The 26,209-nt window shown below is 35.7% G+C and overlaps 1 protein-coding gene across 2 annotated transcripts in view; it reads right to left on the minus strand.

Annotated features, from left to right (window-relative positions):
- The window catches only part of HS2ST1 (heparan sulfate 2-O-sulfotransferase 1), a 157,531-nt gene that overhangs the window by 35,837 nt on the left and 95,485 nt on the right, over positions 1-26,209 (minus strand). The window lies entirely within an intron of this gene.

The raw sequence follows: 26,209 nt of genomic DNA on the forward strand, positions 1-26,209 counted from the left end.
ACATAACAAGATTGTAAATTACTTTGTACAAGACAATTATGCAAATAGCATGTACCCTCTATCACCAGATCTTTGTGCGAGCTCTTACCTGCCTTGAACTCATCCGTTTTCCTTCTACACTAACCATGCCTAGTGAGCTCCTCAAACTTCACATTGAATTTAATCATCATCTGCAAGAAAAGCATCATCTAATCTCCCTAGCTAGGTCAAGTCATACGCGCACACACGCACACACACACACAGAGACACACACACACACAATGTATGTATATGTACCTCATACTACATGTCTCATACTTATCATAACTGCAATTTTACATTGTAGGTGCATTAGCATCTGCCTACCATATTGCCAACAATTAAGTAAAGTGACATAAAAAAATCAGTGTGGTATAATTACAATAATAAGTTCAGGCTTCAAATATTGTCTGATCATGCATCCTAAATCTTGGTTCAGAAGATACAGTCATGACATTATAGAGTATGCTCTGAGTTGAGGATTAGCATTTAGAAGACTTGAATTATTTTTCTTTACATTAAAAATTTTTTTTTTAATTTTTATTGAAGTGTAGTTGATTTACAATGTTAGTTTCAGGTATACAACAAAGCGATTCAATTATACATATACACACATACATATTTAATTTTTAGATTCTTTTCCATTATATCTCATTACAAGAAACTGAATGTAGTTCCCTGTGCTATACAGTAGGTCCTTATTGTTTATCTATTTTATATACAGTGATGAGTATCTGTTAATCCCAAACTCCTAAATTATCCCTCTCTCATCCTTTCCCCTTGATAACCATAGTTTATTTTCCACTCCTGTGAGTCTGTGAGTTTGGTTTTTTTTTAAATTTTTTTTGTGGGAGGAGGTAATTAGGCTTATTTATTTATTTTTAATGTTGGTACTAGGAATTGAACCCAGGACCTCAGGCATGCTAAGTATATTCTCTACTACTGAGCTATACCCTCCCCATTTTGGGTTTGTAAACAGAATTTGTATCTTTTTTTTTTTAAGATTCCACATACAAGTGATAGCATATGATATTTGTCTTTCTCTGTCTGACTTATTTCACTTAATATGATAATCTTTAGGTCCATCCATGTTGCTGCAAATGGCATTATTCCATTTTTATGGCTGAGTAATATTCCATTATATATATATTATATATATACACACAGATACACACACAGACAGATACACACACATACACACACACACACATATACACACATACATACATACACACACACTACATCTTCTTTATCCAATCATTTGTCGATGGACATTTAGGTTGTTTCTATGCAGACATGAATTAAACTTCCAGGCCTGCTGCTTATTAGCAGTGGGCTCTCCAAAACAGGAAGAGAAGCACATACATGTACTTATATGTATCCTTTTTCGGGGAGGGGAGCTGGTAGGCAACGTGGGGAAAAAAGAGATGAGATTCATGTTGAACACACTGTTGGACTGGGTGGGACATCCAGGAGATGTTAGGTAGATAACTAGGCACATAGGTCAAGTGTTGAGAATAAAGGTTCATGTAGAGGAAAGACATTTGGAAAGACCATGGAAATAGATGAAACTATCCAGATAATGCAGAATACATAGCATGGAAAGAGAGCTTAATCTTAGAACAGAATCTTAGGAAATACTAACATTTCAGAGGCAAGAGAAAAAGACACAAGGCGAAGAAGAAATAGAAAGTAAAAGAAATCAGGACAGACTTCAGAAACACACATCACATATTAGAAAGCATGGTATTTTTCATATTGACAGTGCTTTCCAAAATGCTCCTATATATCAAGGTACTGTGTGATGTTACAAACATCTACGTAGGATTTGGAAGTTGTCTCAGATTAAATTCAGCACGTATCTATAGAGAGCCTATGCATATTATTATATTCAATGATTCTAAAAGGAATCTTGTCTTCCAAACAACTGCAAACTGCCACCATAGTCCAAAACTATTGTGGCTCTGTTATGTCCACACACCCTCCTTTGTCTACTCAGGAAAATAAACAGTGCTGCTGTCATTTAAGTGCCGACAGAAGTCGGAGAGGCTTCCTACAGCAGCGCAGATATGCATGAAATTACTTTCAAAGGCTACACCTACAACCAACAATGCTGAGTTTACTTTCGCTAGTTTTTCTGAAATCTAAGTATTTGGAAAAGAAGCAGATTTTTTTGTGTTATTTCACAAATGATTATCCACTTTACTTATAGGAAACTTAATATTAAAGAAAATCTATTAATAGTTTTTGTATTACTCCACTTACTTATAAAATTTTACATGCCCAGTAACTACTTTGAAAATTAGCTAATAAATTAATTAAAATATTTTTTAAAGAAGTTATTTAGTCTGTGGTTTTTTAAATTTTCTAATGTGCTAAAACTCTAGCTGGGGCATGAAACTAGCATGTTTTAAGAATTAATCATTGTTCTTGGTTCATTATGTAAATTAAATCATACAAACTGTACATTTCACACAATTTTTAAGAATCTGTTACAGTAGGACAAGATATAAATTCAGGTAACTACTTTCTTCATTTAAATAATATATTTACAGGCATTTTCTACTTTTCAAATGTTTTTACTTTACTTAAACAAACAAGACAATAAAAATTATGGCCTATTAAGAGAATTTTTGTTGTTAATAGTAGTCTATAAAGTCAAATCTCACTTGGTTGAACAGTAACAGTAACTACTGCTGATGGCAAACTGCTGTTTCTTTTTCCTGTGACAAGACTTAAAATCAGCACAGATGTTTGCAATACAGCCATTTTCTTTACTTAGTAAGTATCTGATAGTTCCAATTCTTTCTTTTTAATTAAGTTAAAAAATTTTTAATAGAGGTGCTGGGGATTGAACCTAGGACCTCGTGTATGCTAAGTATACACTCTGCACACACCTAAGCTATACTCACCCCCACCCCCGCCAATTCTTTTTATCACAGAGGCTCTGCACCTGATTAGTAGAACTTCTTCTGAGACTCTCTTAAATCAATGGGGAAGCTTTATTAGTTACAGCACACTTGGAGTGCACTTAGAAAATGGAGGCAGTATATTTAAAAAACTAAAGATGCATTTTGAAGTAATGTATTTTTCATGTTTGAGTAATGAATGACAGTGAACCTGCTATGCAAGCTATTTCAGAACCACCACATTACGCACAGCCTACAGATGACATGGAGCGCGATCCGAGTCACACATCACAGGCAGGCCAGGCGCCGCTGGCACTACCATTCTCAACACTGAAGATGGACACTGAACTCCAAGGCAGTTCTAATTCTTCCAGGCTCCTGTTGAACATGACACATACCTCACCTCCACAAACCTCACCACGTGGCAGAGTATCAACGTACTCAAGTCTTTTAAAAGACCATTCATAACAGCAATAATTAGCAATTTTTGCACCGACAGGGCATTAAAGGCTTATTTATTGAAAGAATATAATGATCAAGCTAAGTATATAACACTGAGTTCAATATACCAAACTAAATCCTATACAGCATTAAAGTCACAAAGATATATATATTTGACTACAGAAAAAAAGAAAAAAGAACTGAAGAAAAGATTTTATTTCCTGAAATCACAACATATCTTTTCATGACCAGTTTTTTTTTTAACATTAAAATTGTTGTTTTGGGAAACACCTTTTCTTTTTGAATATTTAATCAAATGTTCAACGTATTAAATAATTTATATAGATAAATAAATTCTGTGTTCTGTACAAATTAAAGGACCCATGAGTATAACCCTCTCTACCAACAAAGGTTAATTGTGAATGGTCTCAGCAAAAAATAAATATTTCACAGATGTGCAAAATTTGTAGTATTTCTGTACTGTGGGTAACACTTCAGGATTATAGGGATTAAAAAAAAAAAAGCAAATGGGAAGAACAGAAAATTGCCTTGCCTTCAAATACTGAATCTTGGGCATGTTAAAGTAAAAAATATATAGTTTTAGAGAATGGGTAAATAGATAATAAATAAAAGGCAAAGAACATTAAGGAAAAAATGACCAAATTTTTATTATCTATAATTATAGAAAGAAAACATAGAAATTGACGATAATAATATTAAGACTTCAGTAGATAATAAAGGTGGTTTATAAGAGATTTAAACTACATACACATAATACAGCAGAGCAAAAATATGCATTAGCGACTCATAATGATTTTGGGGTGGCAGACCCCTTTGAGAATATGGTGAAAGCTAAGGACCTGTCTCAAAATAGGTTGACTTGTGCATTTCAGAGCTTCCTCTTAGAAACTACGGGCAGGTGACTCCCTGACCTCAGTTAAATTACTCCTAAAAAAATGGCTCCCAGGACAGCAAGGCCTGATGGTAAAATGTCTAAAAGCACTAATACGTATATTGAGAAAAAAGGTTACTCATAGTAAGGACTGCAGGAAAAGAGAAATGACTGAAGAAACTGGCAGTGTCTACTGGAGAAATGTCTACAGGGAGGGTGCCTTGGCACAAAACTTGACTTGTCAGGACTCCCTGGCAAATACGCCTACTGGAGCTGTAGGTAAGTTGGGCTCTTTGAGCTGGGTGCCATCAAATATCTGAATTAAAGTGGATCCTTAGCTCTCTCTAGGGTTAGATCCTGAGTTATTGAATCCCCAATACTGTTCTGAAGTGTAATTTAGTCCCCATAAAATGTGTACACAATGAGAAGCAGGAAGCAACAAAGCTGCACCAAAAAGCAAGCTGTCAGAAGGTTACCGAACTGATCCCTCTTCCAGCACCACTCACTGCGAATGTGCTGTCCAGCCAAACGCTGTCTGATCCTTGTGGAAGTAGTATTTTGTAATCATTATGAATTAAATAAATTGGTCGTCTGATGGTATACATCCTTTTCTTATGAATATTTTTAGCCTGAATCAGTCTCCTTGAACTCAATCACCATGGGGACTGACAAAATAAATTTCTACATGGAAGACGGAAGGCTGGACTCTGAACACTGGCAAACGCTTTCTTGTGTGGATTCCAGGCAGTCAGCAAGGGTTGCATGTATATATCATCAAAACTTGCAAGTATGTTTATGTGAGTCACCCTATAAGAAAGAGCTGATAGCACCTTCCACTTCAAGGAAGATGGAATGAACCTGTTTTGCTAGTCCTCCTATGAAGTGCAACTAAAAACCCCGGACATTTTGTACAAGACAAACATAAGACTCTAAAAGGTGGGAAGAAGAAGACAGACGAGTTAGGGCCTTTGGGGCCCAAGCAACAACAGAGTGGTGAGTTCCTTAAGTTTTCTTTAGCCTCATACATCCCAGACTTAGAGCAGTAGAAGCTGGCAACCCAGAAGAAAGCATACATAAAAAGAAACCCAACGAAAGCCTGCCCTCTCTTGCCAACGCACCAAGAAAGGGATAGCACAGTAAGACAGAAGTTTTCTAGACAATAACCACTCTGCTTTAGTTGAACTCCACAGAAGAAACTGTGGTCCCACTTCCATTCTCACAGGCCGGGTGGGGAGCCTAGACTTCCACCCTCACACGGCTGTAATCAGGTGCCCAGTATCTTTGATGGAGTGATGTCAGAGAAGACCAAATAGGGAGCCAGGACTTTCATCCCAGGCAGCAGGTGACAAGGCACCTCTGCAGTGCCAGTGAAGACCAAGCAAGGAGCCAGGATGTCACCCATTACATGGCAGTAATGAGAGGTCCCTTCCCTTCCCCACTTGGTGGTGTCAGAGGAGACCTAGCAGAGAGTCAGGACTTCCACCATCATCCTGTGTAATGAGGCCACTCCCAACCCTCCCCATCAGTAACAATGAGCCCCCAGCTGTTGATGGAGGCTGAGTGGGGAGTCCCGACCTCTACCTCCACTTGGCAGCAACAAAGCAGCACCCCTTTCCTTGCCAGAGCGGTGTTGGAAAAGTCAACTAAAACACAAGGTTTAAATAAGATCCAGAGTCTCCACAGATAGAGAACAACCAGTGGTTACCATGGGGAGAGGGAAGGGGAAGGGGCAACAGAGAAGTGGAGGGCAAAAGGGGTTAGTATGAGATTATATAAAATTATGCATGTGAAACTTTAGGAAATTGTAAAGTACTATAGAACTTAAAGAAGTTTTCATTCAATAATTTAAAAAAAAATCCAGAGTCTCACAACATAATATAAAAAGGTCCAGGTTTCAGTCAAACCCTACGCAACATATCAAGAACCAGGAGCATCTCAAACTCAATAAATACAGACAATTAAGAAATGACAACATCAAGAGGACAGAGATACATGTTAGAATTAACAGAGATTTAAAGCAGTCATGATAAAAATGCTTTCATGAACAATTACAACCAAGCTTGAACCAAATGAAAAAAATAGCCTCAGCAAATAGGCTCAGTAATGAAACAGGACATATAAGGAAGAACCAAATGGAAATTTGAGAAATTAATCACCTGTATGAAATAAAAATACTGTTAATAGCTAACACTTGAGTTCTCACTACGTGTTGTAAATGCATCATCTATTATATGCATGCTCTGTGTTAAGCATTTTATGTGCATTATGTTTTGATTCTTAAAACAACCCTAGGAGGCACTATTACTGGTCTCATCTAGATGACGAAACTGAGTCTCAAAGAAGTTAAGTGATCATCAGCGGAATGCTCATGTAAAGATACCATTCCAGGTCAGCCTGACCAGAGCCTGCGTTCCACGTTATGCTGGTTGTCTCAGATTCAGTCTGTTTCTGTATTAGGAAGGAGTACAGCCGCATAGTTAAACACAGCATGATGACACTATGGAAGTACCAACTATTTTCCAAGCACTTATCTTTAAAATATATCATAGTTAAAAATCACAGCTGAGCTTACTTTAAGACTTCACTCTTTACAGATCGCAATGACGTGAAATGAATACCGATGGAAAATGGGGACTCCAGCTAATGTGCTTTTTCCTTTTCTCAAGCTTTACCAAGATAGGACATTTCAAAACATCCCTCACATCTTTTTACATACTTCTCAAGTGATCTATTCCTATTTTAAGTTTCCACCTTAAAAGCTTTTAACACAATTTGTTTGTACAAAATCAAACAAATACCATTGTAATAAATGCTAAAACAGGGAACAAAATACTTCTGAAACCAAGAATGGGGGTAAAAACGTAAGGAGAAAGATACACTGGATAAGTTGAGCCTTGAAAGGATGGGGCAGGCTTTCAAAATGTAGAGATGGGTCATGGGGGAAGCCACAAAAGCCTGCAGAGTGACTACACTGATACATAACAAATATACTAGCATAATTTGATAATAAAGGTATTTAACAACAGTAGTGTGAAACAGCTAAAAGAAAGCCTACGGCAATTGTAGGCAACACTGATAAGCATACAATTATCACAGTAACAACTGTTCCACTTACTGGGGCTTTACTGTGGGCCAGAAGCCATGCTGCCGTCTGAGAATTCAGGGCAGGAGGAAGACCAATTAGCGCAAGAGAAGAGAGGAATTCAGGACGTTTGGAAATCTACACTGAAGTTCCAGCTGAGAAGTCAAAGATGTAGGTGGTTTGTTGAAGAGTATTTTCATAAGGGCTTTAGTTTGAACTAAGGTAAGAATACTGCCAAATCCAACAGGTCTAAGAGACAGGGTAGAGCACTGCACACGGCAGGAAAGATCTGGACTGGAGAGTGTCATCCGGCATCTCTCTGCTCCCAGCCCCATGGGTGACCGTATAGCCAAGCGTCTGAGCTTTTGGAGAAAGGGAGTGCAGATGATGATGAAGGAGCTGTTTTAATGAAGGGCTCTGTAATACACAGGGCACCATTTAAGTTAGGGAAACATCACCTACTATAATAAATAAAATTTCTATTGTTTACTGCAACAAAAGTTTAGTTCCTGTTCAAGTTCCAATGTGAGTGCTCCTGGTTTGGTAGGTGGCCTTGTACACAATGATTCAAGGAACCAGGCTCCTTCCTTCTGGTGACGCTGGCATTCCCTCAGGACCTCAAAGTCTTTTGCATCCAGCTAGTTGACAGGAGAAGAGTAGAGAAAAAAATAACAGTTTCTAAACGGCCTTGGCAAACACGAGTCACATGGCTACACCTAGGCGTGGGGCGTTTTTAAGAAGCTTCATCCTTGGGTGGGCAGTTGCTTCCTAGAAATAAATAGATATATCAGAGGATGTGCAGGAACAGCTGGTGCATGGTGGCCGCCTCCTCACACAGGCACACAAAGCCGACCCACAAGTGATGAAGTACGTCCCAGATGGGGGGATGTAAGAACTTTCTCCATTTGTACATGGAACATATCATCAATCTCAACACCATGAGGGCTCTGGTATTTTCTGACATTTCCTCTTGGGGCAGCAGCAGAGATAATTATGCTTGCTTGATGGCAGAGGTTGCCCAGTTGACAAACAGGTGGCCGAGCACATGCCTGGACGTTACCAACACTATCTATACTAAGTATATGTGCGATCCTGAAACACATGGCAAGATCAGGCCCTTACCTACCGATGACTATTTTAGGTGTTTATTGGCCATACTGTCCACTTTTAAATATCTGTACTTACTACACTTCGACATGTAAAGCAGTTTTAAGACATACACCCTTGCTTCACATCTTACTGATACACCTTTGGAATGCTTTAAGAGCTTGATAAATTTTGTAACTTACAAAGCACATATTTGAGCCTTACTACTAGAGAACGCATTTAACTAAAATAAATCTCTGCTAGTATCCTTTTTTAAAGTAAAAACAAAGATGTGAAAATGTGGAAGTTGTGAAGAAGGTAGAAAGTTATTCAGAGAAGAGACTTTTGTTCTTAAAATGTAAACACTTCAGGAAAAATACAGTAGGTGGACGTGATTATATGTAAGCTTTGGAACCCATTTAAAGTATTAATTTTGTTATTAAACTGGCAGGAAGATTCAGAGATTTGCTCAACTTTTAGCAGAGGTCCAAACTGTTATAAAATAGATGTGCTTCGACTGTTGAAATAAATGCCATACCAAAAAGATTAAAGCATTTTCAAAATCAAGAAAGAAATGCCAGTATTGTCTACGGAGCTGAATTACCCTCACACTTCAACAACTGCACCTGGTGCTCCACTGACAAGTACGTGAAAGAGTAAGGAGTAACTGGGACTCAACTCCAGCGGGGCTGGAAGATCATTAACTAAAACCTATGCAGCAGCTGTTTGAAAATGAGCTTAGTGATGCTGAAAACTTGTCATTATTTCACGAGAGCTTGATACACAGCATATTCTACAGCAGTGGGTTTCAATTTGAGCATGAATCAGGGTGATTTGCAAGGTTTGTTACAATACAGATCGCTGACTTCCCGCCTTCTCCAGTTACTCATTCAGGGTCCAATAATCTGCTATCAAGTTCCCAGGTGATTCTGACATCATAGTTCAGGAACACTTTGAGAATAAATGTTCTAGAGAATATGTCTATTGTGGTTTATTAAGATACTGGGAGAATATTCTCTTTTCTATGTAATTAATTAATTTGTATCCCCGTTAATTTGGAATTTGCAGTAATTTTAGATAAAGTTTACAGATGTGGAAAACAACACTACTAAGTTTCTTGGTATAACCAAATGGTGAGGATGTTCTAATCAAAACGCCTGTTACCCTTTCACTCATGGCACTGATTCTGCTGAGCAAGGTGGGTGTTCCATCTCCCTCATGGCTGCCCACCAACCATTAGGTCCCCAAAGGTTAGCAGTTCCTCCTTCAAGGATGCTATAACCATTATTATGGATGCACAAGGGAAATGTTTCAACTGTTCCTGAGAATAAACTGTTATCAAACCCTTTAATATGCAACATTTATTAATTTTAACTGACTTTCACTACCCCTTACCCTTTCTGTCTGCAATCATTATTTCTGGATACATTCAAGAACCATAGGCATTCATTTTGTAGCACTCTACGTAAATGGAGAAATTCTGATCAGACTACAGTTTCCAGTATTAATTTGCAAAAGAATTAGTTAAGTTCAGGTAGACTACACATTACTGTCAAGACTGAAAAAAATTTAATACTAATTTTATATTTTATAGTTTTGTATCTTCTGAGAAACTGTGTTACACTATAGCTTTCTAGTTGGATGCATATTTTTAATGAGTTTTTAAAAATTAGTTACAGGTTTTAAGATTCTAGAGAACTTCATCATTAAGTGTCAATTTCCAAAATTCTCCCTCTGCATTGTCTTGTGTAACAAAAAACAGTCAATTGTCCAGTGTCCTGTTAACTACAATTCTTTACTAGCAGACAATTTCATGTGCCCACAGTGCAATGATGATTGGTATTCTCAATAATGACCTAACATATAGGAAAATTCTAGATGGTAGTATCAATCAATGAAGACTAACACTTGATGACTTGGATCTTATGTGTGTTTTATTGTATTTTAATTGTGTGACACATTAATAATCCAAGTATCACACAGATAAAATTCTCAGTTAAGTAGCACATTCTTCATCTTGCCAATATTTTCCACACAATACTATTAATGGTCATTTTAATATGTACTTTACAGTAAACTATTGTAAAACAATCCGCACCTATCCCATATTAGCTTCAAATTCATTAATGTGAGGGAGGGGCTTATTTCCCTCTGTCAAAAATAAAACTATACTCTTTATGTAAAGGTGTGAGTTGATGAAATTAATGGAGATGAGTAATTGTTTATTCTGTAAACTTATTAATCTATTTGAATCAGGCAACACAAATAAGTACATTCTAATTCTACACTGGGGCCAACAAAATTGTGGAAATTGGAAAATCACAGTAGAATTAATGTGACCTTTTTATTTTAAGAAGGGGCTGCACAATTTTTTACAAAATTACCTTCTTTCTTGGAAAAAAAAATGGTGGTGACCATTATTACCCAGCATAGAGTAGATATTAAATAAACTTGCTTAATGAAGACCATATGGTATTACTAAGTTAATCCATACAGAAGATACAGTTCTTTACTGAGCAATCCAAGATAGGACAATTTTAAAAATAAGGGAATGTTTGATATGATTTGATCCCTACTAACTTAGCAAAGTCACACTCAGCATGGTCAAAGCTGAAGCTCCATACATATAAGACTATTTACACGTGTAGGTTTGATATTTGAGGTTTGTCAAATCTAATCCTCAGGATTTTTTCCACTAAAGGTGCCAAGACTGTGTGAGAGAGGATAAGAAGCAGAAAAGTTAGAGATTAAAGGAGTCAAATAACCAGGGTAGGACCATGGTTTCTAAGCCTAGATGAATCTAAAAATCCTAAGAAGAGCTATGTTATATTAAAATAGATTCCAGGGCATAACAAATTCTGTAGGGCGGAGAAGTATTAGGAATGAGTATTTTTACAAAGCGCCCAAGGTGGTAACGTGTCTGAGTGACGTGAAACCTACACAAATTGGAAACATTACAAAGCATAATAGGACAACACTGGAACCTGGCTAAAAATTTTTAACTCTGGTTTATGACCCTATAGGTATCATTCTCCATTTTATACATAAATAAGATATTATGGAAGAAATCTTAGTAGCATAATTTCTCATCTTTGGAGGCTGTGGTATTTCTTATTGAGTCAAGTTTCTTTCTCCATTTTGGCTTTTTTTTTTTTTTTTTGGTGGCTTAATATAAACTGAAAATAATAAGTCTAAATAAAACAAAGTGGTTTTAAGGAAAATTAAGATTTAGGAACAAAATTATTCTAATTCTTAAATCCTTATTTATAATTACAAAAATTGATGTTTAGACATTAAGAATAAAAGATTTATACACCCCAATGAAAAGGCAGAAACTGTCAGACTGGATCTGACATATTTCAACATAGTAAGAGCTATTTATGACAAATCCACAGCATAATATGGTGAAAAGCTGAGCGCCTTCTGGTTAAATTCTAGAACAAGAAAAAGAGGTCCACTCTCACCACTTCTATTCAACACAGTATTGGAAGTCCTAGCCACAGTCATCAGACAAGCAGAAGAAATAAAAGGTACCCAAAACAGAAATAAAGAGGTACAACTTTCCCTATATGCAGACGACATGATATTTTATATAGAAAACCCTAAAAACTCTAAAGAAGAACTATTAGAATAAATGAACTCGGCAAGGTAGCAGGATACAAGACCAACATACAGAAATCTGTTGCACTTCTTTACATTAACCATGAAATATCAGAATGAGAACATTAAACAAAAAAATCCCTCTTGAAATCGTTTCAGGGGGAAAAAAAAAAACCCTAGGAATAAACTTAACCAAGGATGTGAAAGACCTATACACTGAGAACTATAAAACACTTATAAAAGAAACTGAAGATGAGACAAAGATATCCCCTGCTCTTGGATTGGGAGAATTAATATTGTTAAAATGGCAATACTACCCAAAGCAATCTACAGATTTAATGCAATCCCTACCAAATTACCTAGGACAGTTTCCACAGAACTGGAAAAAATAATCCTAAAATTTCTACAGGATCACAAAAGACCCATAATTGCCAAAGCAATTGTGAGGAAAAAGAACAAAGTTGGAGGTATAAACCGCCCAGATTTTAGACAATACCTCAAAGCTACAGTAATCAAAACAGGGTGGTATTGGCACAAAAACAGGCATATAGATAAATGGAACAAAGTAGAGAGCCCAGAAATAAACCCACACACCAATGGTCAATTAATCTTCAACAAAGGAGGCATGAACATATAACAGAGAAAAGACAGGCTTTTCAGCAAGTGGTGTTGGGAAAGCTGGACAGCTGCATGAATATCAATGAAGTAAGAACATTCCGTCACCTCATACACAAAAACAAACTCAAAATGGCTTAAAGATTTAAATATGAGACATGACACCATGAAACTCCTACAAGAGAACATAGGCAAAACATTCTTCCACATAAATCTTAGCAATGTTCTCCTAGGGCAGTCTACCAAAGCATAGAAATAAAAGCAAAAATAAACAAATGGGACCTAATCAAACTCATAAGCTTTTGCATAGCAAAGAAAATCATAAACAAAATGAAAAGACAACTTACGGACTGGGAAAAAAATTTTAACACCTTTATTGTGGTCTGGTTCCTGTACAGTAAACTACACTTATTTCAGATGTTTGATTTGATGAATTTTGATGGATGTATAAATCCATAAAACCACCACCCCAATAAAGATAGCTAACATTTCCATCATTCCCCAAGAGGTGCAATTATCAAATTCCCAATTTATTCCTTCCCACCCCCTTTATCCCCTGGTAACTATAAGTTTGTTATCTATGTCTATAAGTCTGTTTCTGTTTTGTAGATAAGTTCATTTGTGTTTTTTTAGATTTCACATATAAGCAATATCATATGGCATTTTTCTTTCTTTTTCTGGCTTACTTCACTTAGAATGACGATCACCAGGTCCATCCATGTTGCTGAAAATGATATTCTTTTATTCTTTTTATGGCTGAGTTGTATTCCATTCCAGTAATCTTCTTTATCCAGTAATCTGTCGATGGACATCTGGGTTGTTTCCATGTCTTGGCTGTTGTAAATAGTGCTGTTGTGAACACTGGGGTGTATGTGTCTTTTTAAATCATATTTTTCTTCAGATATATGCCCAGGAGTGGGATTGTTGGATCATACAGTAAGTCTATTTTCAGTTTTTTAAGGAACCTCCATATTGTCCTCCATAGTGGCTGCACCACATTACCTTCCCACCAACAGAGTAGGAGGGTCCTTTTCCTCCACACTCTCTCTAGCATTTATCCTTTGTAGGCTTTTTAATGATGGCCATTCTGACTGATATGAGGTGATATCTCATTGTAGTTTTGACTTGCATTTCTCTAGCAATTCGTGATGTTGAGCATCTTTTCATGTGCTTGTTGGCCATCTGGATGTCTTCTTTGGAGAGATGTCTATTTTGGTCTCCTGCCCACTTATTGATTGGGTTGCTTGTTTCTTTGATATTAAGGTGTATGAGTTGTTTGTATATTTTGGAAATTAGTCCCTTGTCAGTCACATCATTTGCAAATATTTTCTCCCATTCTGAAGGTGGTCTTTTTGTTTTGTTGATGGTATCCTCAGCTGTGCAAAAGCTTTTAAGTTTAATTAGATCCCATTTGTTTATCTCTGCTTTTATCTCCATTACTCCAGAAACTGGTTCAAAAAATATACTGCTGTGATTTATGTTCAAGAGTGTTCTGCCTATGTTTTCCTCTAGGAGTTTTATAGTATCTGGTCTTATTCACGTCTTTAAACTATTTTGAGTTTATTTTTGTATATAGTGTTAAAAAATGTTCTAATTTCAGTCTTTTACAGGTAGCTGTCCAGTATTCCCAGCACCATTTATTGAAGTATGATGTTAGCTGTGGGTTTGTCATATATGGCCTTTATTATGTTGAGGTATGTTCTATCTATGCCCACTTGCTGGAGCTTTTATCATAAATGGTTGTTGAATTTCATCAAAAGCTTTTTCTGCATTTATTGAGATTTCTGCATTTATTCAGTTTGTTAATGTGGTGTATCACACTGATTGATTTCCAAATATTAAAAAATCCTTGCATCCCTGGGATAAATCCCAGTCAATCATGGTGTATGATTATTTTAATGTACTGTTGGAGTTGATTTGCTAGTATTTTGTTGAGGATTTTTGTATTTATATTCATAAGTGATACTGGCCTATAATTTTCCTTTTTTGTGACATCTTTGTCTGGTTTTGGTATCAGGGTGATGATGATGGCCTTGCAGAATGAGTTTGGAAGTATTTTTTGGAATAGTATCAGAAGGATACCTGTTAACTCTTCTCTAAGTGTTTGGTTGAATTCACCTGTGAAGCCATCTGGTCCTAGACTTCTGTATGTTGGTAGTTTTTAAATTACTGATTCAATTTCAGTATTGGTAATTGGTCTATTCATATTTTTTTTTCTTCCTGGTTTGTTCTCAGCAAATAGTACTTTAGGAAATTGTCCATTTCTTCTAGGTTGTCCTTTTCATTGGTGTATAGTTGCTCATAGTAGCCTCTTAAGATCCTTTGTATTTCTGTGGTGTTGGTTGTAACTTCTTTTTCATTTCTGATTTTATTAATTTGGGCCCTCTCCCTTTTTTTCTTGATGAGTCTGACTAAAGATTTTATCCATTTTGTTTATCTTTTCAAATAACCAGCTATTAGTTTCACTGATCTTTTCTATTGTTTCTTTAGTCTCTATTTCATTTATTTCTGCTCTATCTTTATGATCTCTTTTCTTCTACTAACTTTGGGGTTTGTTTGTTCTTCTTTCTCTAGCTGTTTTAGGTGTAAGGTTAGGTTGTTTACTTGAGATTTTTCTTATTTCCTAAAGTAGGCTTGTATCAATAAACTTCCCTCTTAGAACTGCTTTTGCTGTGTCCCAGAGGTTTTGGATTGTTGTGTTTTCATTTTCATTTGTCTCAAAGTATTTTTTGATTCCTTCTTGGATTTCTTCCATGAACCATCGGTTGTTTAGTAGTGTATTATTTAGCCTCCATGTGTTTGCAGTTTTTTTCTTGTAGTTGATTTCTAACCTTATAACACTGTGGTCAGAAAAGATGCTTGGTATGATTTCAGTTTTCTTAAATTTACTGAGGCTTGCTTTGTGGGCCAGCATATGGTTGAGTTTGGAGAATGTTCCATGTGTACTTGAGAAGAAAGTGTATTCTTTGCTTTCAGATGGAGTGCCCTATAGATATCAAGTCCATGTGGTCCATGTCTTTTAGGGCCTGTATTTCCTTACTGATGTTCTGTCTGGATTATCTGTCCATTAATGTTAAGTTGAGTGTTAAGGTCCCCTACTATTATTGTGTTATTGTCAATTTCTCCTTTTGTGTCTGTTAACAATTGCCTTATATATTGAGGTGCTCCTATGTTGGGTGCAAAGATATTTACAATTGTTACATCTTCTTCTTGGACTGATCCCTTGAACATCATGTATATCTCTCATAACAGTCTTTATTTTAAAATCTATTTTTTCTGATATAAGTATTACTACTTCAGTTTCCTTTTGGTTTCTGTTTGCATGGAATATCTTTTTCCACACTCCTACTTTCAGCCCGGCTGTATCTCTAGGTCTGAAGTGGGTCTTTTGTAGACAGCCTATTTATAGGTCTTGTTTTTGTATTGATTTAGCCAATCTACATCTTTTGGTTAGAGCATTTAATCCATTTACATTTAAGGTAGTTATCGATATGTATGTTCTTATTGCCATTTTGTTAATTGTTTTTAGTTTGTTTTTGTAGTTCTTTTTTTCTTTCTTTCTTCTTTTTGTTCTCTTTTCTTGTGCTTTGATGACAAAAGAAGTTCCTCCAATATTTATTGTAAAGGTGCTCTGGTGGTGCTGAATTCTTTCAGCTTTTGTTTATCTCTGAAGCTTTTGATTTCTCCATCAAATCTTAATGAGAGTCTTGCTGGATAGATTCTTCCTGGCTGTAAGTTTTTCCCTTTCATCAGTTTAAATATATCATGCCATTCCCTTCTGTCCTGTAGAGTTTCTGCTGAAAAATCAGCTGATAATCTTAAGGGAGTTCCATTGTATGTTATCTGCTGCTTTTCTCTTGCTGATTTTAATCTATTCTCCTTCTCCTTAATTTTTGTCAATTTGATTACTATGTGCCTCAGTGTGTTCCTCTTTCAGGTGATCCTGTGTGAAACTCTCTCTGCTTCCTGAACTTGGGTGACTGTTTCCCAAATTAGGGAAGTTTTCAGTTATCATCTCTAAAATTTTTCTCAGGTCCTTTCTTTCTGTCTTCTCTTTCTGGGACCCCTATAATGTGAATATTAGTGTGCTTCATGTTGTCCCAGTGTTCTCTTAAACTATTCTCATTTCTTTTCATTTTTTTTTCTTTTTTATGTTCTGCAGTAGTGATTTCTACTAATCTGTCTTTTAGATCACTGATCTGTTCTGCCTCATTTAGTCTATTCTTGTGTGTCTAGTCTAGTATGTTACACGTTTCAGTAATTTTATTCTTCAACTCTGGGTATTCTTTATATTTTCCAACTCTTTGCTAAAAACTTCACTCCGTGCATCTATACTCCTGAGTTCTCTGAACATTTTTGCCATCATTCCTCTAAACTCTTTCTCAGATAGGTTGCCTATCTCCTCATCACTTATTTCTTCTTCTGGGATTTTATCTTGTGCCTTGGCCTGGAAGATATTCCTCTGCCACCTCATACTATCTATCTTTCTATCTGTATTTTTAGGGAGGTTAGTTATGTTTCTTGACCTTGGAAAAAGTGGCCCTCTATGGGAGACATCCTATATGTCCCAGCAGTACACTCCTCTCTTGTCACCCAAGGGCCAGGGTCCAGCCAGTCCATCCCAGTGTAGAGTCTGGTCTGTGTTTGTGGATTCCTCCCACAGGCTTTGGAATTGTTGTTTTCTTATTTCTGGTATCTTCTGCCTGGTGGATGAGGTTGGACTAGAGGCTTATGCAGGTTTCCTGCCAGGAGGAGCTGGTGCCTGCCCACTGCTAGGTGAAGCTTGATCCTGGCGGGTAGGGCTCTGCCTAGAGGTTTTTGTGGCTCAGGAAGTCTGGTGATGGGTGGGGATGCGTTCCCACCCAGTATGTTATTTGGCCTGAGGCTTCCCAACACTTAAGCCTACAGGCTGTTGGGTGAGGCTACATCTTGGTGCCAATGATCCAATCAAGACATCAGTCTCCAGGAAAGCTCATGTAGATGAACACTCCTGGAATGTCTGCCACTAACTTTTATGTCCCCAGGGTGAGCTACAGCCATCCCTTTCCTCTCCAGGAGACCTTCCAAAACCAGGAGGCAATTCTGGCCCAGGTTCCAATGAAATCACTGCCTCTGCCCTTGGACCCAGCACATGCAAGACCCCAAAAGAATGAAGTCTCTGTTTCCCCCCAGTCCCATGAGGTTCCTGGAGTTAAGCCCCACTGGCCTTCAAAACCAGACATCCTGGGTTCTCCTCCTCCCAATGCTGGAAATCTTGGCTGGGAAGCCTGACAAGGGGCTAAGAACTCTACTGCAAAAGCTAATACAATCCTGAAAAAGATGGATTCACAAAACTAGAAAGAAGAGGAAAAATAATATAACCTCACCATCCAAATAGAACCACTGTAAATATCTGGGAACATTTCTTTACTGTTTTCTCCTCTGTACTTTTTAAAAACAGTAATTATAACATACAAACACTTTTGTGGCTTGTCTTTTCCCCTTAAGTTTAGAAACATGCTAGTTCTCTCACATTATTGAAAACACTGTTATTTGGAATAGTTGCATCTGGTACAAGCTTTTAAAATTACAGAAGCCAAGCATATATGTGCTGATGCCTATCTATACTGAGGTACAAAGAGAGCCATTCATTTCTATTCTTAAATTTAAAAGTAAGAATTAAAGAAAATATGGATTAAGAAGAGCTAAAAATTAGATTCTTCATGAAGACACCATAGGCAATAAATAATTGCTATCTTACTTAAAAAAAAAAAAAAAAGGCCTGACCTGTTATTTTTCCCCTTTATTCTCATTTACTACCTCAGTTTATTCAATCTATAAGAACAGCTTCTCAGACAGACTAAGACAACCAGAAAATTGCTGCTAACTCAAATAACAACCTCTGGCAATTATCAAAGCACTTCCCACTTCAAAGAAGAACAGTGAAAACAATTACCTATGTGGAGTTTTTAAATAGAGTTTCAAAAACATCCTTCACTTCTGTAAAGACAGAAGCAGATTTCATGCCTGGTATCTAGCTGCTGCTTTCCTACATTTGTATTCTAGGGAATCAATCATGTAAATATAATAAAGATGACAGGAATGACAATGGTGTCAACTAGGAAGCTAAGAACAAGTAGAGCTGGAATGTCCAAAAATGTGAGTATGGACTGTAACTGCTGTTTCCTCACTGGCCTTTAGTTTCTTATTTTCCAGTTCCACATAAAAAGTATTGCCACATTTCAAAATTATATAACTGAATAGTGCTATTACTACCACAGAACGCTCCTCCTGCTGGGTGTTCTTGCTTGTTGATTATTTACCAAAGATTTGGTCTAAGCCCAAGTTTCAAGGGTTCTACAAAAATTTTAAAGCATTTATCTTAATTGCCCTGATGCTTAAAATATAAAGATGTTTTTCACTTATCCAAGTTTTCTAAAATAAACATTACTTATGGAATTCAAAGAAAATTCACTAACAGAATATATTATAGCACAAATACAGTCACCCAGCTAAAATTTAAAAATAGACATTTCTATACATGCATTTTGTGGCTACAGATACACTTACATACATTTATTGAAAAATACTAAAGTTGATATATAGAAACAAAGACTTGAAACACTTAGTAAAGTCCTACTCTTGGAAGCATTTTTATGCATATAAAAACATACACATCCACATTTTTCAAAGAGAAGGATGCCATTTGGTTCCAAGACAGGACTGTAACAATCAAGTCTTTATCTACCTGTACTTCTTACTACATTAGGATGTGGTGAACACCAAATCTCCATCAGTTGGTTCTTCGAGATATGAAGAAAGTAAATCTAGTAACTGGTTTGCTTTACAATAAGTTTAGAATAAAATCTTTCTGTTGATTATTAAATCAGTTATTTAAGCAGTTTTAGTTGATCTCATCAAATGGTTCAAGCTAAGGCTTAACTTGGAGAATATTATGCTAAATAAAACAAGCCAGTCACAAAAGGACAAATACAGCACAATTCCACTTATATGAGGCATCTAAAGTAGTGAAACTGATAGAAACAGAAAGTAGAATGGTGGTTGCCAGGGGATGGGGGACAGAGGAATGGGGAGTTGCTGTTCAATGCACACAGAGTTTCAGTTACACAAGATATAAAAGTTCTAGGGATCAGATGTACAAATATGCTTATAGCTAACAATAATGTACTGCACACTTAAAATTTTGTTATAAGGGTTAAAAAAAGGTTCATGATTATTTTTACTGATTTACTTTTTCCATCAGAAAATTTAAACAATTTACAACTTTACATAATAGGGATTATGTTAAATTTATAGATTCCTTTGAAAGGAAAAAAAAAAGCAACACACTTGAGTGATTCAGACATGAAGAAGTATTTCTAAAAGGCTGCAACAAAAAGTCTCAAGAGATTCTGTATCCATCTACCCAATTTCCATCCCACAGTTTATAACCAGTATTATTAGTTATCCCTTCAGAAATCATTTTATACATATACGAGCTAAAACAGCTCAACACTTCTTTTTTGACACAATTAGGATAACATATACTTTCTTCACCTTGCCTTTATTTCTTTTTAACATAAATGGATCTTAAAGATTTTTCCATATCAAAACATAAAGACCTTCCTTGTTCCTTTTTTTTTTCTTTTTTAAGCAGCAAAGCACTTTACAGTGTAAATATACCATGATTTACTTAATCAACCCTATTGATAGACATTTAACTTACTGCTATTCTTTCACCATAAAAAAAATTCTGATAAAACCTGGTACATACATTAAATTACGGAGCTTTTCAGATCCTTGAGAACAATAGTAAGAGTGCTAAAGGCTTTACAGAAACCCTTTTTCCTGACAGATTTGCCTGACATGACCCTTCAACAAAATTTTTCTTTCTCTAAAAATGGAGAGTGGAGGTTGAATTATCTCTATAGTCTCTTTAAATATAATTTTTATAGGATTTTCCAGAACATATGTACCATATAATACTCTTAGCTTAAATTCTGTAACCTTCAATTAATCTTATTGAACTTAAGTTCTCACTTGACATTTAATTTTGAAATATTTTCATGCAGGAACCCTAAAAGTAGATTTTAGAATAACATACAAGAGTTGTTTAATTACTTACATGTATATTGATTTTCCAGGGTGGCACCCCAAACAAAATAAAATGGACTATTAAATGTCTCACATACTGAAAAGAATTATTTCAGTGGTAGTGATGGACTTCACTCATCTGTATATTCACTGATACATTTCACTGTTTTTCTTAGTAATAGAAGACTCATTGTGAGATAACGGCTCAGTGTTAACACAGCATATTGTCATCCAACAACCAAAGCCATCTTGATCAAACGTATGATCATGACCTAATCAAACATAATCTGACTATTTTTTTAACTGTGATATTAAGAGGGAGCATAGTTAAGTCTGTGAACATTAATAAGCAAAGTTCCATTGGTTAAAATAAAGTATATTGATCACTAATTCTATAAAGCTTTTCATTGCATTCTTCTCCAAAAAGCATCCAAGATCAAATTCTACTAGATGAATGAATGAAACATTGACCAAAAAACAAGCTCCCAATAAAATGCTAAATGAGAAAAGAAGCCACAAAAGTATACAGACAATAGGATCCCAAATTTACTAAAAATAAAAATTACACAGATACATACAAACACACACAGTATGTTGTGAGTACAAACTGATACAATCACTTGAGGGCAATCTGGCAATATAAAGATGTGTGTCCTGTGCCAAGCAATTTTATGTCTAGGCACTCACTAGAAAAGCATTTGCTTCTGTGTACAAAGAAACATGAACAATAATGTTGATGACTGAACTGCTTATAACTGGTTAAAGAAAACAAGACAGATAAAACTTAAAAGTCCATCAGCAGAATAAATGAAAGATGGTACATGTATGCTAAATAGTATTTAAAAGAACTAGATTTAGAAATATCAATATGGCTAGCTGTTAGAACTATTAAGTGAAAAATACAAACTGTAGAATGAACATACACTATGATAAACACCTCTGCAAATCAATAAAAATATTTTTCTATGGTTACATACATGTGAGTAAAAATATTTACCAAAAATATTAGATAAACATACATCCGATATATAATAGTTATATTAATTCTAAAAGAGAGATGAGGGATCAGAATTAGAAATGGTCACCAAAAGGAACTTGAGCTTTATTTGAAATGCTCTATATTTTAAGAACTAACTTATACAAGCTTTAAAAATGTAGCTTGTAGTCTGAAAGTAAATATGCCAAATTGTTAATACTTGATAATTCTGACGGGAGTCATTTATCTCCTTTTTTGCACTTTTCTGTATCTCTAAAATGTTTTTATTAAGAGAAAAATGTTCAGGACAACTTATGCACAGATTTATTGGGCCAGAGAATTTTATTTTGTATTATAATTACAAACATACAGAATAAATGGAATGAACAGAAAACAGTTTAACTTGTGCCTTTCAACAGTAAGATGCATTGAGTAATTGTAAGAGTTATCTAACTCATAAACCAACTTAGAATCTTCAATGGCTGTCTCACGTCACAAGACATTATTCATTTTTGGAACAAAAGAGAATTATCACCAAGATACTCACAATTCACAATATTGTATCATCAGTTAACATTCAGGTACCTCTTTTACAATCAGAAAATGAGCACATTCAAATGACAAAATGAATGAGCATATTCAAAAAGCAGAAGTTCGGAGCACATAAAGAAAATGTCAGTATTTATAAATGTGGTAAGTTAGACAATCAGATAAATGAATTTATATTATTTATTTCATTGGAACAGGAAAAAAAAAACTTCAATTACCAAAATGAGTAATGCTTCATTTAACAAATATTGTTGGGAAATGAAGTGACATATACAAGTGAATTTTCTATATAACTGGAGCTTATCTATTAAAAATCAAAACCTTTCAATTTAACCATTCTGATGAGTATCTCTCAAAAATTATACACTTCACTGTGATCTAAAACACATATATTGAACTTATCCAAGGTTTTCCTTGAAAACTACAGGTCAGCATTCATTCATTCACTCACTTATTCAGCAAATTAGATTTGTCTTCAAAGAGCTTGCAATCCAGATATTCTGGATTAAACAGTCTGATTAAGATAATTTTACAATTAGTTCATCAATTGAATTAAAAATAAAATTCCATAAAAATGAGAATATCTAAGCACTTTTTCACTTTATTCCAGTATTACCTTCCACCTTTTCCCTAAATAAGTCTTCTAGTCAAACTGTTATGTCCCCATAAACTAGCCTGTATTTTCCCATCTCTGAGCCTTTGCTCCACTCGGAATCTCCTCCCTCTAACTGCTGCCAGAAACCTACTCACAAGTCCATTTCAAACTTCAACTATACTGTGAATAGTATTTTTATCTTCCCAATTAAATCAACTGTGCTAAAAATGTAAGATCCTCACTTTCCTGAACAACCTGTTTTACAACAGTACTGGGCAGGTGAATTTTAAATCTTGCTGGGAGATAAAGAGTTGCACAACAAATAAAAATTTACTTCAAATTAATGAGTCACAGGGTCATATTCAGGGTACAAACTCCCTTGTAAAATACAAGGAGCATCAAACTTGCAAGGTTATTCTGGAATTTATAATATATAAGGCCTCCACAGCAATGATCACTACACAGCAGATGCACAAAAAAATTGATGATCACTATGATCTACATCAAAAATGGAAAACCCAACCTAAATGTCCATCGACAGATGACTGGATAAAGAACTTGTGGTATGTTTATACAATGGAATACTATTCAGCCATAAAAATGACAACACAATGCCATTTGCAGCAGCATGGATGTCCCTGGAAAATGTCATTCTAAGTGAAGCCAGAAAGAGAAAGAAAAACACCATATGATATCACTTATATGTAGAATTAAAAAAAAAAAGATGACAAATGAACTTAAATATAAAACAGAAACAGACTCACAAACATCGAATACAAACTTGTGGGTGCCAGCGGGGAGGGAGGTGGGAAGGATAGACTGGGAGTTCGAGATTTGTAGATACTGACAGGTATACATAGAATAGATAAACAAGTTTATACTGTATAGCACAGGGAACTATATTCAAGATCTTGTAGTAGTTCACAGTGAAAAAGAATATGAAAACAAATATATGTATATCCATGTATGACTGAAAAATTGTGCTGTACACCAGAAATTGACACAACATTGTAAACTGATTATAATTCAATAGAAAAAAAAAAGGCAGCAAAAAAAAAAAAAAAAAGGAAAACCAAGCCAAGACGCCACTTACCAAATTATCCTAATAACAGTATTCTTTCATGGGCATGTAAGAACATCAGAAAATCTTCTAGGCCATGGAACTCAAATATGTGCTAGCTCTAAGAGACAAAAGCAATTTGAGGCAGGGCTCATTTATTTTCCCTGAGTACATGAAAAGTCTGAATAGCAAAGGAGAATAAGGTTTTTAAGGAAAGACGTATTTTCTAAAAAGTGTTAGAAGTAAGAAAAAGAAAAAAAGTGTTAGAAGTAATGGGTATAATACCAAGGGTTCAATGCCACTATTGAAAACTGTTCATGGATATATTAATTTCCTACTGCTGCTTTAACAAATTATCACAAATGTAGTGGCCCATAAGAACACAAATTTATTATTCGATAGTTCTGGGTATCAAAAGTCCTAAAATCAAGGTGTTAGCAAGCTTACGTTCCTTCTGGAGGCTCCAGGGTAAAATCCACTCCCTGGAAGCTCCCTGCACCTTCTAAGCTCTATCTGCGTCCCGTGGCTCATGCCGTCTCCCACCACCTCCACAGCCAGTGTCAGAGCATGCTCAAACAGCCCTCTCAGCAACTCTGCCCCCTGATTCTTACCATCATATCTCCTTTTCTCACTCTGACACTCCTGCCTCCCTCTTACAAAGACCCCTGGGATCGCACTGGGACCACCTAGATAATCCAGGATAATCTCCCCATCTGAAAATGCTTAATTTAATCACACCGTCAAGTACCTTTTGTCATGTAAAGTAACATATACACAGGTTCTGGGGGACCCGCTTTTCAGCCTACCGCAATGGATATTTTTACCTCTTTCATTTTATAAAGATTACTGACACTTGAACTCTTCAGTCCAACTTTTAATAATCTTTTAAAAGCAAAAGCTTACTATAAATAATTTAGTAAAACTGTAATAGTGTCTCAACTGATAGAATGTTCAAAAGTTTTAGAATATTCAAGATTTTTTCCAAAACGAGATTTTGATTTCTTAGAGCTTCATGTTACTAGCCGGACACAGTATATTTGCATTTTTGAAAATGTAGTTCATTAAATGGTCACGCTCATTAGCACATTTACAACTTGAGGATAACTGTGAATAATTTAAAGTTTCTTAGTGAAAAGAATTACAATAGCTTGAAGAATAAAATTATCAACCCATTATTAATTTAGTTTCTCCCCTTCAGAATCTGGGAAAACCATACATAATAGTTACCCCAGCGGCCACAGAAGACAAACACTGAAGGGAAAAAAGTGCCCGACTACTCCAGAATAATGATTCTCCAAGTGTATATTTAATGTACAATGGCTATTTCCCTGTAATACTAATATTTGCAATCTACAAGAGTTTACATTTTCATTTGGCATGATGTAATAACTTACTGTGACCTTCACTGGTATCTCATTAAGCCATTCTCATCACAAATTCCGTTTCTGTTTTAACACTTTGAAATAAATTAAAGGGTAGGTGGTCTATTCAACTTTTAGCTTTGATCAAGATTAAAAATGACTTCTTTTATCTTTGAAAGTTAATTCTTTCTTATTTGCCAAATATCACTCACTAGATAGGTAATACAATCTGTTCAGCCGCAGTGTCTCAGATGATAAATGAGGAAAACCGTCTTTCCACTCCTGTGTCATGCCTAAGCTCGCTGCTCACTGCGGTACTGCACACTGCTATTCATTATAAGGAATTATAAGTCCACATAACACAGTAATAGCATTATACAAATGAAAATATTTACCATTTTAAATTAAAATCTGCACTGAAGAATTAGAGAAAAAAGATAATTTCAGAGTTTTACTGTGGAGCTGCTGTGAGGGCATTTCAAACTCACACTGCAGAGTCTTAGTACATACTACACGACAGTCTTTGAACTTCAACAGAAAATTCATATTCCCTCCTAGCAAAGATTCTTCATTACCTATTATTACTTCTGAACACCCAACAGGGTTCTTGGACTCCATCCATTCTAGTTCATCAATTATGGGCCAGTAATCAAAGGAATATTCATGGATAAATTGTATGATGTCTGAGATACGCCCCAGTGGGGGTAGAGATGGATAAAGATTATATGTGAGATGATAATTGCTGCAGCTTGCTGTTAAATACAGGGATTCATTTTACTATTCTGGTTACATTTATCTTGCAAACATCCATAATAATTCAAAAAATACTCTCAACTTCCATAATTTATAACATTTAAACAATGGCATTTATCATTATTTTTCAACCCAGAGGCTCATCATGATTAGAAGACTGAGTTTACAACACATTAAATGGATTAGAAAAAAACCAAAG

This window comes from Camelus dromedarius, chromosome 14 (genome assembly GCF_036321535.1).
Source record: "Camelus dromedarius isolate mCamDro1 chromosome 14, mCamDro1.pat, whole genome shotgun sequence".
In the NCBI taxonomy this organism is placed as follows: domain Eukaryota; kingdom Metazoa; phylum Chordata; class Mammalia; order Artiodactyla; family Camelidae; genus Camelus; species Camelus dromedarius.